Source organism: Pectinophora gossypiella, chromosome 14 (genome assembly GCF_024362695.1).
Source record: "Pectinophora gossypiella chromosome 14, ilPecGoss1.1, whole genome shotgun sequence".
Classification (NCBI taxonomy): domain Eukaryota; kingdom Metazoa; phylum Arthropoda; class Insecta; order Lepidoptera; family Gelechiidae; genus Pectinophora; species Pectinophora gossypiella.
The window spans coordinates 7,985,953-7,999,231 of NC_065417.1; the positions used below are offsets into that span (position 1 = coordinate 7,985,953).

The 13,279-nt window shown below is 36.5% G+C and overlaps 1 long non-coding RNA gene across 1 annotated transcript; it reads left to right on the forward strand.

The window, feature by feature from the left end:
* Nucleotides 1-10,107: 10,107 nt before the first annotated feature.
* On the forward strand, nucleotides 10,108-12,387 carry LOC126372361 (uncharacterized). The gene is made up of 2 exons (XR_007567150.1): nucleotides 10,108-10,244; nucleotides 12,132-12,387. It is a non-coding gene; the product is annotated as an uncharacterized LOC126372361 (long non-coding RNA).
* Nucleotides 12,388-13,279: the final 892 nt, after the last annotated feature.

The following is a 13,279-nucleotide window of genomic DNA, read 5'->3' on the forward strand; positions in this document are numbered from 1 at the left end:
CGCACTAACATATTTGACATTTAGTGAGACTTACAGTTCAATTTGTCAAAAAGGTTAATGTGACATGGTACCAAAGTGTATACATATTAATGCTCGTGACCGTACGTTACACGTTATCTTAATAAAGACGCCAAAGTAATATTAAAAAATATAAGTTTGAAAATTAGAACGCGACTACGGAAAAAATCACGCTCTAAAAAGTATGAAACAAGATAATATTCACTTCTATACTTTGAAATTTTTCCGAAGATAGCCATGATTTTTACCGACTTCAAAAAAGGAAGAGGTTCTCAATTCGACCGTATATTTTTTTTAATGTTTGTTCGGGGATAACTTTGTCGTGTATAAACCGATTTTGATAATTCTTTTTTTGATCGAAAGAAGATATACCCAAGGTGGTCCCATGTTAAGGAAGTCCGGGTCTGATAATGGCAGACCAGAGAAATCGAGGGGAATTTTCAAAAATCGTAGGGGCGACTACTGCGTTTGTAAGATCAAATTAGTCGGTTCGGTGTCTAGAGTAATCGTTTCATGCGGAAAGCCACGGGAGCTCCGTGGTTCCTTCGTAATGAAAATCTGCACATTGACCTAGGTCTGCCAACCATTGCCCAATGGCTCAAATTAGCTTCCAAACGTTTTTTCGATTCTGCTCCGCACCACCCAAATCCCCTGGAAGTTGCGGCTTCCAAATACATCCCGCTTAGGGACGGTACTGAAAAGTATCGGCATCCGAAGGACGTAATATATGATCCCGACGACCCGATTACTCTAGCCATAGAGGCAGCCAATCAGCTCGCGACACCAAACACTTCAGGACCCCGATACCGACCCCGCCGGCGTGGTCGACGATTTCCCTCATTCGGCGCTTATCGCTATCGACCCCCTAGGGTCGATTAATTCTTTCAAATATTTTTCCTCTCAGACGACGCCCTGAGCCGAGGTTCGCGCCCAACTGGGCACCCTCAGGCCTGTTGTCTTAAACGTTGTACCGGGTGAGAGGCTTCGGCGCTCCCCATTTGTCCGGTCAAGTAGTTAATGCCATCTGCGGCAAATCTACAATAAGGAAAAAAAACGAAGGTGTCTAGAGTCCAAGAAAACTTTAAGACCTTCGGAAACTGGTCAGCATCAGGGAGACACCCTGTGGCCTGGCAAAACTATACAACCTGGAGCAATTTTTCTTTCACGAAACGTATTTAAATCTTGATCAAATCTAATCGCCGGTCAAAAAAAACAAAATGCATACAAAATTATGTTTTTTTTTTTGGAAGAAGCCCCTTTGGGTAAACATAATGTGTGGGGCGCTTGCTCAAAACGTCATGTAGAGTACGGAATTACTTTCTAGTCACCAAAAACTGCTCCGCATCAGAGAAACACCCTACGGCCTGGCAAAACTATCGCACGTGAACCAATTTTTCTTTCATAACACCTATTTAAATCTTGGTCAAAAAAAAACAAAATGGCGAAAAAACAAGATGGCCGCCATACAAAATTTTGTTTTTCCAGAAAACGGCTCGGGGGTAAAAATGATGTATAGGGGTGAGATCGGAACGTCATCTTTGAAAACTGCTCCGTATGAGGGAGACATCCTACGGCCTGGCAAACCTATTGCACCTGGATTATTTTTTTTGTTTCCACGACACCTATTTAAATCTTGGTCAAATTCATTCGCCGGTGAAAAAAAAAACAAAATGTCGAAAAAATAAGATGGCCGCCATACGAAGAGGTAGGTGGGATAGTTTCGATCAAACAGGACACGCGAGCTGCTTTAGCAGAACTGCTTTTTCGAACCACGCGAAATCTAGTGTACAACAACCCTACTACAATATCAAATTACTATGTCCACACAATATTGTTAAATACCTATATCAAAGCAATTACAAAACAATGTCAAACCAAAAACCACAAAACAATCAGTATTTGAAAAATACGTATATGAATCGGTACCTCGTTGTAGCATTTACTTGGCACCGAGTTTTGAATTATGAAATTAATTAACTAATTGAAAATACGTAATTATTACTTTGTGCGAAGTAAATTTATTTAATGCTTTTTAGTTTTGAGTTTGAAGTCGGTTTTTTCCGTAGTCGGGTTTTAGTTTACAAACTTGTATTAAAATAAGGAAATAAATATTCCGTAAGTAACAATAATGTTTTACGTTTCAGATTTAGGTCAGAACTAATCCAACCTTGCGAACCAGTGCGACCTACACATTTTGAACAATAAAATGTTTTTTATCAATGAGGTTAATTATACTTTTAATGGTTTTTATTATGTAAATAGATAAAAAAATCAAAGGATATTTTATACGGAAGATTACAAAATAAAAATAAAATTTGTTTTACATAAAACAAAACTTCTTTGTCAACTGGCAACTAAAATTGCTTCCACGATTAATATTTTTCAACATTAAATATTTTATCTGAAATATTTTTGTTAAACTTTAAAAAACAAAATATTTTAATTTAAAATATCTTCGTCCGAAACAAAGCGAATATTTTGCCAAGTTGGTACCTACTGTTATGAGATTGTTAAAGTAAAAAACGAACTTAACATGCTGACTGCGTGTAGGTGTTCTACTGTGAATTATAAAACTCTATCTACGTAGTAAACATTAAAGATAACATCTTTATAATAGAATGTTTTAGAGCAGTGACGAACATAACATAATACTTGTTACGAGTTTCAATATCATTCTGTAGTCCAGAGTTATATGACTATTTTATTAAGGGCTACAATAGCGTGGCTCTCATTTGATGATGGTTATATAAGTTGAGCATAACGAAATAATTAGCTTATGTATTAAGTCCCTCTGTGGGAAATTGGTTGACAGTTATTATTGCTAAATCTGGCTGGAGCTTAAAGTCTCGGTTTTGTAAGTTTTCTGACGCGGGCACCACATTTTTAACGTAAGCTCCATACGTTTTGTGGCTCACGAAGTATTTTTTACTTTCAATACTAATTACTTACATGCGAGAGTTTATGCATGTTTGAATTCTTCTTAAGTTCTACTTTAATCTGCGAATAGTAATTCATTTTCACATACATACATCACGAGATCACGCCTGTATCCCGTTGGGGTAGGCAGATATTATGAAATACGGTTTTCATTTATTTGCTTTACACATTTAAGACACGTTTTTGATAAAATATTCAAAATAAAAATAAATCTTACTTTTTATTTTTTATTGCTGAAATTAAAAGCAAACATTTTGCCACTCATTGCGTAGGTCGTTGGGGTCAGTTAAGTGCAAGATTTATGTTGTTAACGGACAAAGTACGCTCCGGGGTAGGCAGCGTATGCAGAGTAGGCGACGGGGGCGGCGGCGTAGGGAGAGACGGCGGCGTAGGGGGCCGCGACCGCGGGGTAAGCGTAGTCGAGACCGGCGGTATAGGCTAGCACCTGGGGTTCGGGTTTGGGGTTCGGGTTCGGGCTCGGCGCAGCGAGCGCCACCGCGAATAGAGCGAAGAGGGCGAACTGTGAACGAAAGATATGTTTACTTTATTTCATTTATCCATAAGTTCTACATAACATAACATAACATAACAAATACTTTATTGCACAAACAGGAAAAAACAAAATACAAAACAAAAGAGAAATAGAATAGAATGAGTACAAAAGGCGGCTTTATTGCCTTGTTCTACGTTGTGTTGGCCCGACCATTATAGACGGCGATACGGCTCCACCACCTATCACGTTGGTCTAACAGAAACCTCGGCGAGGTGTGGGTACTTACTTCATCTTGCGATGGATGTACCTATGACTATTCCATTGGGATATAGTAGTGAGCTTATGTTATATTATAAGTTCTACGTATTAAACGTGGGTGTGGTACCGGCAACTAGCTCACTAAATTTTCTTCCACTGTATATAATTAAATTACTGAAAAAGTTTTAGTGTAGTAGAGTATGCGAAATGTACAGTAAACAAGAAGTCCTTAAAATCTAAAGGGAACATAATAATACAAACTGAAAATTAAAGCATTTTTGTGTAGGGCAAAAACTAGGTTAGAATAACACGCGCATCTATTTAACTTATTTACTTAAGTAAGTATGTTCCTTTACGTCTGTGTGTGGAGAGGACGATAAAATTGTGTTAAGTAAATACAATTTAGGAGAGTTGTTAAAGTGGGTAATTTATTTGGTATAAAATAGCTCTATACGTATATAATGTTGCACTTACGATTTTGGCGAACATGTTTGTAGAGATGCAGAGAGTTACTGAATCATGTCTGTTGGACGGAAGACGCTGCTTTTATATCGAAAATTGACCTTGATCTTTACAGTACTTACTTCACGTTGATCATCAGATGACAAAGCGGCGCAAGGGCGAGCTTAGAGTTCGATGATCCTCTGTTATTAGAAGCTTACTTACATCCGGACTTACCTAATAAGGAGATCATGTTACGACCAGGTAATATTTACAAAGAGTTGTACTCAACTGTCGTTATGAAAACCTATTGTTTAATGTATGCAAAACTAAGCAGCCAAATGTCCTGTTTCAGCCTCGCCAGGTATACGTAAGCACAATAAACATAAACGACTAATAACTTTATACGTTTGGACTACTAAAGTTTTTAAAGTATAAACAAAGGATCTAATTGTACATGTAGTGCTCGTCTCGAATGCGTTTTGTATTCATAATTTACATGAATTCCCGGCGAGACTCTTTGTTTTTCCGTTATTGGGCACCTCAAGGACATGGCTCTTGTATAAATGTACCGAGACATAAAAAAACAGATCAGTCTGAATTCGAAACTAAGTAAACAGGGATAACCAGGAACATTGATCCGAACATTGAGTGATTATATAAATAACATGATTGCTAAACTGGTGAGTAATTTGATTAGTCTTATTCATATTGCTTATTCTAAAGAAAATTATGTCTACTTGTTCGCTTTCCAAGGGCTAGGAAATAACATTAATATATCATTATGTTTTTAAATTAAACTCTAGAAGGTAATTTAAAACTGAATAAAGGACAAGAGGCCGTCTAAAACATACGTCGAGTTAACGTTATAACGTTATTATATGGAATCTATTTGTGATACGTATAAATGTGGAGCTCCTATTCAATTTTAGTTGAATGAATCCCTTCCAGCTTCCGGACGGTCCGAAATCCGACAGGCGGCATTTCATTCATTACGGGAGAAGTACTTGTATTAGCCTGTGCAAGTATTATGTCATGGACAGTATTATCCGCATTTGCATAAAGGGCAACCGACGCGAATGTATTGGTGTAAACAACGTAACATAACAGGGATTCACCCCACGTTAGAGCCCACTGCTTTGGGTGACGTTGGTACAAGTAACCTAGTCGTAATACAGTGGACGTAGGTACGACATTTAACGTGCAACGGCGGAAATTAAGAAGACGCATCTATTTTCGTTGACTGGAGGGTACAGGAAATAGAATTCTCACTCACTTTATTTGCTAAGTGCCTAATCTCTGCTGAGTATTCAATTTAATTCAGTTGGCCTAGAACGACGTCACTATCATAGACTTTATTTAAATGACACAGTTTATAATAGAGCTCTATAGTAGCATGTAAATATCATTGGCTGTTTATGTAGATATGGAAGTCGGGTAAATTATAATAATTGCAGTCGGAGCTAGAATAACCTGTATTTCCTATAGGAAAGAAAATAAATATAGTGCGGAGAATTAATTACACACAAACAAAGGAAATGCGATTGTTCGTTCAACAGAGTGGGAATCTATTTCTGTATCAAAAGGTATTTCATGTTCCGGGACGTTTTTGTTACTAGGTATCGTAAATAAGACGATTTTCCGGGAAAACCTCGGGGCTGTAGGTATAAGCCGTGACCAGACGCTCTTGCGGAAGGGTTCGACTTTCAACTGACTTCTGATACTGGTGGAAACATTTTTTTCGTTCTTTACACAAAACTAACGTCTTATTAGTCTTGGCAATTGCTCAAAATAGTGTTTTTCTTTTTTGTGCCATTTGGTTGCAAAGGTGAACGCCCTTATTCCCCTAAGCCTGTATCAATTATCACTGTTTAGTTTAGACCGTTACATATTTGCCTTTAGGTTTATTTTGCCTACTTCCACAGCCTAATACCAATGGTATCATCTTGCTGTGGGGTCATGCTGCAGACGTCAACAGCATTTTTGTTCTGCAAAAGCGAGCCATTCGGGAGATTTACAAATTGGGACCCAAAACGTCACTTAAACTTTGGCATCACAATACATATATCTATGAAAGCTTAATACTTAAATGTAAAAAACATAGAAACATAGTAGGATTGTTTGGAAAAAAATAGTGATCGGCACATTGTTAATACCCGGAATAAAAATAAACTTGCTTTACATGTTTAGTCGATTGCATAAGATCACAAAATCTTTTATGGGGCAATGTATACGTGTTTACAATACGATTCCCATTGACATTCAGAGTTTACCTTTGTACAGTTTTAAGATAATAATTAAACAGAAATTTTGTAAAAAAGGTTATTATAACGTTAGTCCCCCTCTTTTCTTCGGCTGTACAGGTTGTGAGAAGCTGTAGTAGTTTTATGCGGATGAGATGGTCGTTATGTAAAAAAATGACGATTCAAAATGTAACTAACTATGTTACCTACTGAGTAGTACTGAGTAAAGATATTATATTATAGATATTGAATTTGAATTTAGTAATTTACGGGGTTGTAAGTTATGTAATGTGCTAATATTATAAAATATATTAAGATAACTACACACAATATGTATGTAACTAAGTATGAATGGTGTTCGTATACATTCTGAACATGAATAAACTTCTGTTCAATGTGAAGTAAAACGAAAAATCTGAACAGGGTTACTTCTTTTTGTGTATTAAACAGGACTTTCTTAGCATGATTCCTTGTTGCAGGTTTTGTTGTTTGCCATCCTTGCCGTGGCTATGGCCAAGCCGCAGTGGTACTCTGGCTACGGTTACGGTGGATACGGCGGATACCCTGGATATTCAGGGTACGGATATTCTGGATATTCCAACCCTGGATACAGCAGCTGGGGCTCATATGGTTCCTCCCCATACAACTACGGTTATGGCTACTATTGACGCGTGTAATATGATCTCTTAAACTGGTTTAGCTCGTAACATTGTACTAGCATGTGGGCAGTAATTGTATTACATAACGTTTTTTGTTTCCATCGCCTAACAATATTGTTTTGTTTAATTATACGGTTGAATATACTGTTTTAAGTTCTGTAAAAATGTGTTTTATTTTGTTGAATTAAACACTCAGGCTTTCAGGCTCTTTTCAGGCTTGAATCACCTGCTTGTTCGAAAAAGTAAGATGATTCTGTGCTTCGGAGGGCACGTTAAGCCGTTGGTCCCGGCTATTAACACCTCCACCAACCCGCAATGGAGCAGCGTGGTGGAGTATGTTCCATACCCTCTCCGGTTGATTGTGGGGAGGCCTGTGCCCAGCAGTGGGACGTATATAGGCTGTTTATGTGTGTTTATGAAATATAATGGGAACATTCTACGTGGTTAGTTAATGAGCAGCCTCATACCCTCTCTTGCATGTTTCACTGAACTTCAGGTAGAATGTAGGTAAATACGTAAATCTTTTTGGTTGTTATATTAAGAAAATTTCTATTATAATTTAATTATTAGGTACATCTTTCTGTTCGCTATAATTAAGACTATGGGCAGATTTTTTTTTTTTGACGTGATTTATTGTAGATTTGCCGCAGATGGCATTAACTACTTGGCCGGACAAATGGGGAGCGCTGAAGGCTCTCAGTGGGCAGAGCAAAAATGCGTAAGTACCTAAATAACTGGAAATGTTCTCTAAATAAATTTCGCTACCAACTATAAAAGGAAATCTCCTAGTGAATTATTGTGCCTGTACTCGCGGAAACAATAAAATACTTACAAAGATCTAAGAAATGAATGGTATTTGCGCAATTAAGTAGACCTATTCCATTGAATTTATAATGATCAATAACCAGTATGCTTTAATAATTGCACGAAGTTAATGTATTTATAAATGCATAATATAAAGTTGTATGCAATTCTGTTGTAGTTATACTGTGAGCTACGGTAATAGCTGATTTATATAATGTGAACTGTATTACTAAATGAATGAAAAACAAATACTTAACAAGAAAAAGACGTAAGTAAGCAAAAAAAAAAACACAAAACAAAGATACAAAACGTTAACAGAAAAGAAGAAATATAAAAAAAAAAATATGTTAAAAGACTATAATTTTGAATTTGAATTTTGAATACTTCAAAATACAACTTGCGGCAACAATTGCACGGTAATACTATCATAGTATTACCGTGACAATTGGTACTGAAGTCCTATGATGAATACAATGGGAATTCATTATGTTATGTTATATACAGTGATCGGGATAGGGGTACCTATCACTCGTACAGGGGTACCGATCAACGAGATCAGTGGTCGGGATACCTATCACTGTTATGAATGAATATCGGGGTACCTACCCTACCCTGAATGTTGTGGTTAATATATATTGCGAGATTACGTTACATTATAATATTGACTTCTATATCATAAGTGCAATCCTACTAATAGGTATTATAAATGTGAAAAATTGTCGATCCAGACAAACAGTTAGGACAAAAATATACAAATAAATAATAATAAACATAACAATACAAAATTACGGAAATAATTCACAAAATAAAAATAAATGTTTGATAACTGTGCGTTGTGCCAAGAAGATCGTTATATTGTTTCTAATGTGTTGATCCGAGAAATCGCCACCTAAATGCAGTTGAAGTTCAGCAACAGCTTTTTCGAACCCGAAGGGACTGCATTGGTTTATGGAGATATAATTATCTATAAAAATCATTTTATTTTTAAACTAAGAAATAATTGAAAATTGCCGTACTTAGATTTGCAGGCCAGTGTAGATATTAGTTATTTACTCGATCCAATGAATATGTAATGTAGTCAAAATCGCGGGATCTATATAGTTCAATACAAATGATAATTACGTCTGCAATGTAATAGGTGTTTCAATAACCAGTTTCATTTCAAGTCGCATTCTTATTTAAATAAACACAAGATTTACTTATCACCTTCAGATGACATTATTGTAATAGCTTTATGGAGTAATTTCCAAAAGTTACAGACCCATTTGGTTTGGTAAGTATTGTATTTGCATACTCAAAAACCCACTACCAGTCAAACTTGAGCTCTTTGTTCTAGCAACGTGTTTACCAGTATTTGAAAGTTAGACTTAATAGATATTTTTTTTCAATTAGTTTAAATTGTACGTAAACACTTAAATATACCTACCTACAAAATCATTGTTTCCGTTAGAAAGACTTAAAGTTCCTAAAAAAGATTTTGAACAAACACCGTCGATTTCACTTTGACATTTTACTATAATAATTATGTCTAATAATTAAATATAGAGCTTCCTGAGCCCTTGAAGGCATTCCAGCGATTAAGTTTACTATCCTTTTTCATGGAGTTTATTTGTTTCGGCATAGAAGGGGGCAATCAGCTCCCAACAACAAACACTTCAGGACGCCGATACCGATCACAGCGGCGTGGTCGACGATTTCCCTCAAACAACTTTTATCGCTATCGGCCCACTAGGGTCGATTAATTATTCCAAAATCCTCTTAGACGACACCCTAAGCCCAGGTTCGCTCCTAACTGGGCACTCTCAGGCCTGTTGTCTTCAATTTTGTACCGGGTGTAAGCCACGCCAAAAAAAAACTTTTTCAAGTTTCTTAAAGATTCTGAACTATTCCAACCATTAGATATAAGTGCAACTAATCAAAAAAAATCTGAACATCTTTGTTTAAACCATAACGCTGTTTTTTTATGTAACGGCCAAAAGAAAATAACGATGATCTAAAACCTTCTGCGAAGTCGTAAAGCTCGCAACGTTTAAAATTTATAATCAGTTAATTGTCGTTATAGACAAACTTTTTGTTTTGATCTGAAGATTGATGATTAAAAAAACGTTTTTTCTCCCTATGTTGTCATTACACATCAGAAAGAAAAAACTGTGCCCTATAATTTTACAATAACTTGCTCCTATTGATCGATGCCGCGATAAAACACGGATATGATACTTGTGTTACGTTGAATAATATTAGTTCTAAGATCAAGGACGCTTTTTATCTAAGTACGAGACAAGTAGACCGGGCGTGGTTGTCCTATGTAGTATAAAAGACACGGTCGCCTCTATACAGGCATCACTTGTGATAACACGAGCAACACAAACCTCAACAATGTTCTTCAGAGTAGTAAGTACCTTTATAATTTAGCTCGTAGGTCTTTCTTCATCATCACAATAATCAAAGAGAATATTGAAAAGGAAAAATCTGATTCGGGCGGGACTTGAACTCACATATTACACACCGGATTCTTGTCCTGCCCTGCGAAATTTTCGATTTAATTTTCGGTCCCGTCCGAGTCAGAATTTATCTCTTTGTGAGTTTCCCTAAGCACGGGTGACAAAGCAAAAAAAAACTAAGTACAAAAAAGGTCTCTAACATGGTCTTCATCGTCTGTTCCAGTCCACACAAATAGAGCGCAATCCTCACATCCTTACAGACTAAACATACTTAATCTCTTCCATGCTGCTTATCATCCCTGGCAATTGTATTAAAGTCTACTTAAAGATCCCGTCTACTATTACTTTTAATTTACATTTAATTCAACATATCTTTATTCAGTCGATAACAATATTCCTTTTAAATATATAATATTTTTGTCGAACATCTCATCTACCTAAAACTAGGCAGAACTGCCTTCTATATACCTATATCCGAGGAAAAGAATCTGCAAGAAAAACCTCGGCACAGGGCCCTGATGTTCATAAAAACTGAAGTAATACAGTGGCTGCCTAATATAGTTTCTTTATTTGTGTTATGATAAACTTATCGATTATAAGAAAGATTTTCACCCAAGTCCCAGTTGACGTACTATGTTTAACATTGCGTAACTTAGAACCAATCACCTAGAAATTAAAAGCTAGCTAAAACTAAGTGGTCATTTGTGGCGTTGGTGACATTACATGACGGATTTAGGCTTAGGCTTTACTAATTAGTTGGAATAGCACTTGCTAACTACTGCCACATTACTCAAATGTAACTCTTTATAATCCAAAATGTCAGGAAACTTTTCATGTTGCCTTCTAAAATCGTAAACAATGTGAAGTTTCCGAATTATTTTTAAAACAGCTCATGAACGGTTAAATGTTTTATAATTATTCGACTATTTCGTACGGCCGCGCGGCCCCTAGCGATCTATTTTGGGCGGGAGTTATTAATAGACATAAGTAGTTTGTTCCTTTTAAGTTTATGGGTCTGCACTATATTACGGTGCACAAATTTGATTTTACGTGTCTCGGTAGCCACTAAGCCGTAATAATGGTGACGTGAGGGATGTGTGTAGGTCTTTTGATGTTATAATAAGGGTGAACCGCGTCACAGCCTTTTAACACTTCAGTGACGATTGTCGGCGGCATTTAGCCTCCAGTTATTCACGCCACAGACTGGCTAACCGACCCTTTTCTTTCCTCACGCGTAAAAAGGTTCAGGCACTGAAAATGTCGCAATTACCTGACCTATTGCAGGATCGTATATCGCTTTATTAGCGTTACTGTTGCCTAGCACTTCATTACCCTTTTACTTCATATTTCATTAAGCCGTTTAGCATTCAGATAAATGCCAAACGCTTAATAACTTAAAACTCCAGCATTTATTACGATTGTAGTAATTACCTCATAAAAGTTCAGTATCAGTTTTGTGCATAATGCATGAGATTACAAGTGTGTAAAATCTATAATAATTTCATAAATAATTTATTTCTAACTGTTCTGCGAAGTAGTAAAGTGAAACTGCTGTTTTAAACAATTTCAAGGCGCCTGACGCATGTTTAATATTTAAAACTATGCGACGTGAATTGCCGAAGAATTGATCAGGCGTTCTGTTTTGGAAAGGGTTATCATTACATTGTTTAAAAGGAAGTTTATATTCAGAATAATCTCGAGAACCACTTGTGTGAGTGTATTTCTCTAAGAACAAGATGGGGTAAAAATGATGGGGTAAGATGGGGTAATTGTACTTAGACGAAGTAAGTCTGGTCGCTAGTAACGTATATTTGAGTATTCTGTCTTTTGTTTCCAGTTCCTCCTGTTCGCCCTGGTGGCTTTGGCTTTCGCCAGCCCCAAGCCTGAGCCTCAGGTGCTCACTTACGGAGCCCCCGGCGTGTACTCTGGGTTCGGCTACTCTGGCTACCCATACGGCTACACTGCTGGCTACGCTGCACTCCCCTACGCTTACAACGGATACTACGTCCGCTAACAAGTGATTCAAACAACGACACATTGCTAATGACTCCGATGTACCAAAACGTTCTCGATAATATAGTTCATACTGCATATGTTTTTTGTTTGATTTATAAATCTATAACAGGTTTACCTGTCGGCCCACATACATATGTTATCGGGTTAATATCGCTACGCGGAAGTGAATCATACTGTACTTACCGAGACTTTATTATTGTGCGACAGATTGTTGCGAGGAATTAATAATCGTATCATTAATCATTCATAAAGTCATTGTAATATAAACATGTCAATTGGTGCTTTGTTGTGTGGGAAAATGTACAGTTTATTAAATTCAATTTAATACATTACAGTCTAGCAATCGGCAACTTTATTTAAATTCAAATTCAAAATAGAAATAAGCTTAAAGCAGATATATTCTTCCGAATCGTACGCGCTGTCAACATTTTCAGTTTTGTATGGTTGCGTAATGTCAAACACCGCAAACTGAGTGACATCCGAATTTATAAAAAAATACTAGGTAATTATTTTTTCAGTGCTGTCTAATAGTGTTCATTATTACAAAACTAAAAATTCGTTCGATTAGAAAATAATCTGTGCTTTCAGCTTAAGGCTTTTTAATGGAACTGTAAGTATATTTAAATATAATAATAAAAACTTTACCTACACATATTTTTATTTTGTTATGGACCTTATTGCCACTTCATAAGGACAACAATATATGTGTGAATTCTTTTGTCTAGAGATCGGGACCAGTGAGTATAATTTTGTTATAGATATAGGTACTCGTTACTGTCATTCACAGAAATTCGTTTCGGTACTGTGTTTTGTTTTGTTTTTTGAAACAAAACACTTAGAAATACCCATTCCATTTTGCTTATCATCGCGTGCATGTCTATGACGTCTTATTATTGTAATACTCGCATTAAGCGACAAACATAAAAGAAGGAAACTCAAAAATTAGGCGGAACGTAATTTATTGCGTCT